The 5241-nt window shown below is 36.0% G+C and overlaps 1 non-coding gene across 1 annotated transcript; it reads left to right on the top strand.

Moving 5' to 3' along the window:
- The first annotated feature begins 402 nt into the window (after positions 1 to 402).
- On the top strand, positions 403 to 473 carry Trnag-gcc. Its single transcript has one exon. It is a non-coding gene; the product is annotated as a tRNA-Gly (tRNA).
- The last annotated feature ends 4768 nt before the right edge of the window (positions 474 to 5241 follow it).

The raw sequence follows: 5241 nt of genomic DNA, 5'->3' as shown, positions 1-5241 counted from the left end.
ACTCTTACTAACTCTTTCTCTCTGTCTCTCTGTCTCTCTCTCTCTCTCTCTCTCTCTCTCTCTCTCTATATATATATATATATATATATATATATATATATATATAATATATATATATATATATATATATATATATATATATATATATATATATGTATGTATGTCTGTCTGTGTGTATGTATGTATGTATGTATGTATGTATGTATGTATGTATATATAATAACTGTTGATGGCTTCCGTTAGCTGTCGACTCAAACGTATATAGCCATAACTGACTAAATAGACTGTACCACACTATTATCTGTTGTGAGAACGACAATGGCTCTGGAATCCTGCCAGTGACCTACAGAACTTGTTGTAGGTTCGAGATATTTTATGAATTTTTTTGACTGTTTGAGTATTGCATCGGTGGTTCAGTGGTAGAATGCTCGCCTGCCACGCGGGCGGCCCGGGTTCGATTCCCGGCCGATGCACATTGACAATGTTGACCGATAGAATAAGTACTGGGCTTACAAAGAATAAGTCCCGGGGTCGATTTGCTCGACTAAAGGCGGTGCTCCAGCATGGCCGCAGTCAAATGACTGAAACAAGTAAAAGAGTAAAGAGTAAAATAGTATTCCAGATCATTCTGATGATTTTTCTCTGAGTTTACTTAAGTACCGAGATAAACATGTGCAATTTATACCCGTTTTCCGCTAGAGAGTGCAAGTGAGTTTGGCCCCGGCATGAAAATCGTTCTAATCTGTAACATTTATTACTACATGATATCTATGGTGGCTTATTAAGCCTGCGCCAGACATATATCTACTGCCAAAAACTTCACAGACTAGATCAGGGGCTGTAGGATCTCTGGAAGTTATGCTGAGGATCCAACTTGAATGCTGTTTACTCGAACTATCGACCCTAATATTTATTTTTTCAAAGCGATTCTTATATAACACTACTAAGTTATGAGGATGTAAACAAAGCAACACAGTGGTCAATAGGCATGGCAGATGGGGGATAATTACAAGCGTAAACAAACGCACATCTGTGAAGATGGATACTATCAATAACACTTAAAACGAAATGTTTCGTTTTCATTCATCAAGGGGACGGAGATTTAACCAGGATTAATTGATGCCATCAAAAATTATTCAACGATGACCAGTTGTTTTGATTCTGACTCGTATCATCTTACCATTGGTGGGTCAGCAAAGGTGGTCTCATCACTGCTCAAAATCTTCCCCTGCTTTCCACTTCCATTCTCGCTCTTTTCTTGCTCCATAACAAACAAGAGACTCTTTTTGCAGTTTCTTCTATCTTGCACACACGTTAGTTCTTTTCCTCTTATCCTAATGGTTGTAAACATCCACCATATCGATTCGGCATGGAAGCCTCTGCTGTTAAGATGACCTGGGAAAGGTCTTGACAGCAATCCCTTATCCCCGAAAAACAAAAATCTCTTGTTCTTGACATATTTTCGATCAGATGCTTAATCACAAACACACATACAACATTCACACACAAAACACACATACATACATATCTGTCTCTCTATCTAACTATATGATACTCACTCTATACTATCTTTTTACTCTTTCGTTTTTCTCTCTTTTGTTTTTATAACTCCTCCCACTATTCTATCCTATTGCTCTGTCACCCTCTGTCCCTCACTCCTCCTTCCTTGCTCGCATGGCGCCTACGTGACCATCGGCAATCTTTCTTTCTTTCTCTCCGTTATAGCTAGAACAATGTAGACGTGTTCTTGTTTGTCTCCTGTCCTAGCTTGATTTACGAGTTCGCCACCACGACCTTGTTTAAGCTTAGCAACTCTTCCTGGTTGTTTTCACTGTCCTGCTTGTGTTACCTATTTTGACCCACTGCAAAATCCCAAATATTATTTGGTTTGCTTTGTGGAAGCAACTGTTTTATCGAAAGCGTATATTGTTGTTAAATGCTCGAAATATCAGACTAAAGAAAGAGCCAACAACCGATGAAGAAACATTCTTTATGCCTATTTTGTATTCTATTTGTGTCTTTCGTTTTTCTATATACGTATAGATGTTATGTTTTTGATGTATCGAGGCTACGTTATGCGATAGAGGAGCATCAATATACAAGATACACAAAATACTGCTAAATATATAAATACGTTTATGTACGATGTTTTGAAATTTGTAATAATGTATGGTTTATAACAGTATTATATTTTCTGATAGATTAATTGTCTAAACCAAACAAAACCTCACTCCTTCTATTTGCTATACTTATAGGTCATGTCAGTTTGTTGATAGAATTTCTATTAGCTTTTTTATAATTAATATGTATGTAATTGCATGCATGCGCGTGTGAGCTACCGTGTTAATTCTGGTGTGCTTGCGCGTATGAATGGAAATATGTATGTGCATCGTCCTGGTTATGACATTAAACTGCTTCATGCTGGTAGCTCCAGTTCGGGACTTCTAGGGGTTTTAAGGAACAATCTGTTAGCCACTTTTTTTTCCTGGATTAGCAGTACCAGTGAGGATCCCTGTTCCGAGTTAATGGGCATATGTGATGACATTCTATCTGAGCGTTAGGATACAGAAACATATTTGGTTCTTTTCTTGGTGTGCAAATGTCTGAGGATGAAGGACACCTAGCTGTTGTTACAGCATCCGTCTAGGATAGGGACGCTCTGTTTTAAAACCAACGGTTTCAATTCGTTGCAGGTCATTTTGCCTCGGCCACTCACTAGAAAAAAATGAGATAGACTCAAAGAGTGGGTCTCATATTGTGTAAATGTTTATCACAATAGTAGAATGATGTAGAGATTTCTCATTATGGTGACATTATTTGTCATTCCATCTTAAGAATTACTGTGATGAGGAGAATGTGACGATGTGGGCAATATCTAAGCAGTTGGAAGCGCATAATAATTTACACATTTCAATTCTCACCATTACGTCAAAACATGTATTTATGAATGTATGTATGTATGTCTTCATTCAGTATTATTTCAAGATTTCTTACCGATACAGAAATAGTCGGTTTCTAACCTATATCCTATTTTTGTATGTATATATGCAGAATTGTATGTTTTGTTTTATGCATGTACGTATTCTCATGCATATGATTGCATATTAGACCTGCTCATATATACTTAAATGATAAACTTCAGGAACGTTTATGCATGTGTGTGTGTGTATCCACTTATGAATGCATGTATGCGTAATATAAATATTTTTGTGCCTTTAAATCTTTATGGAGTTGCGTGGGCGCCAATGAAATATATACAACGGCATTGGGCAATTTAGGAGCTTTCTGCATACCCAACTTAGGCACTCATCTTTTATTTTCAAAAAGAAAAAGATTAACAGACTGAATTAAAACGACGTGAGCAGAGCAATTCATACAGCCCTAACTATCTGACTAGTACTATATTTTTTGAATTAGACCTTCACAGTAATTTTTGGTGATACCTGAACTCATAACACCTTAATGACATCCTAGAAGCAGTTTCTCCAACCCTTATTTTCTCAATCAGCTACATACATTTCACCTAATATGAGCATAAATGTAATTGTAAATCTAAGAAGGATTATCTGTTAGATAGAAAGTCTGGCCATGAAAACGTGTTTTAACAAATGTATTGTTATCACTGACCACATTCATGCACAACAATATAGAAGGTAAAAGCGAACTTCTGCTGACTCTTTCGCCACAACTTTCTCTCACTCTTTCCTCCTGCATCTTGCAGCTCACCTGCGACGGACCGGTGTCCCATCCAGGTGGGGGATCTATACGCCAAGAAAACCGGAAAGCCGACACTATGAGCCAATGTTATTTTTTGGCATTATTTAATCGGTACTATAATTTTTATTTTAGGTGTTTTCTCTGTATACTTAATAACTTCGAACCATCAAGTGGCTGTTATGTTCTGATTCTCACTATATTCGAAATGATGAAAGTTTAATCACTTGGATTTTAAATTTAATCCCGTTCACACATGAACATGATTGATTTACTTAGGTTCTGAAAACTGTGAAGGATTTGGCGTATGTATAATGCATCCAGTCAGCAGGTTCATTCACCTTAGTTCTTCTAGACAAAATAACCTTATTATACAATACATTTTTGTTCCACAGAAACTCTTATATTTATATATTGATTAGCAACGGGACAAGCACATTACTTACGCATAAATCCGGACTTCTCCATATATTTTCGTAATTATTTTCTAATTTCTGCTATTTTGTAATTCATAGTTACCAAAATTCTATTTGGCATCATTCGATATTACAATTCTACATACTTCTTTCTTTTTTCTCTCTAGTATTCACCTTATTATTACGATATCAAATATCAAGGCTAGACTTTTAGATTTTTCCCAAATTCTTTCCATACATACATACAAGCACGCTCACACGCATGCACCTACACACACCCGCACACACACAAAACACTCACACACACACACACATATAAGCATATATGGTTGTTCTCACACACTAGTGATTGTGTTTGTGTTCAGAGACAATATTTTCTCCACATATGTAAGCAATCATGTTTCAATTTAGTATAAGTCGTTTCGTCATTTCGTGCCAAATTTATTACGCAATTCCCGTACCAAAAATGCTAGCATTGTACTGCATTGCAACGCAATCAACAAAATAAACATTTATTTCCTACTGCGAGAAAGGAGTTCTGACATTAATTGACATAGAATATCAAACACACATACATACACATCTATCTATCTCTATGTATATACCATTAAATACGACTATTGCATTTACAGGAATCAATATAGCTTCGGAAAGGACAAAATGATATAATACAATTATGTTTTGACCATTCTGATATAATTTCAAGTGCTTTATTGGCAAAAGCAACGTCAACATTAACACACAGATACAATGCTATGTTACATATAAACACCATCATTACATGCAACCTATTTAAGTCGCTGAAAATATCAAATTATGGTCAGAAGATTGCTTAGTTGAGACAGCATCAAATTATATCTTTTTCAGTTATTTCTATCTAGATTTGCTTTATTTGGTTTATCTCACATGTTTATCTCAATGCATTGAGTACGTTACTTTCTCAACTTTGATAACATACCCAAAGTCTTATAAGAATGCGTTATAACATCTACGAGGACATGGATAAGCTTTCAAGTAGTAGCCATATTCAACTGCTACTGAAAGTATTTACGCAATGGAACAATTGGGCATCTGAAAGTATAGACTGTACCTCAAAAGTGTCTGCGATCGG

Source organism: Octopus sinensis, linkage group LG1 (genome assembly GCF_006345805.1).
Source record: "Octopus sinensis linkage group LG1, ASM634580v1, whole genome shotgun sequence".
NCBI classification, from domain to species: Eukaryota; Metazoa; Mollusca; class Cephalopoda; order Octopoda; family Octopodidae; genus Octopus; species Octopus sinensis.
Note: the sequence above shows the minus strand (reverse complement) of the source record. Positions and strands in the feature narration are given on the sequence as shown.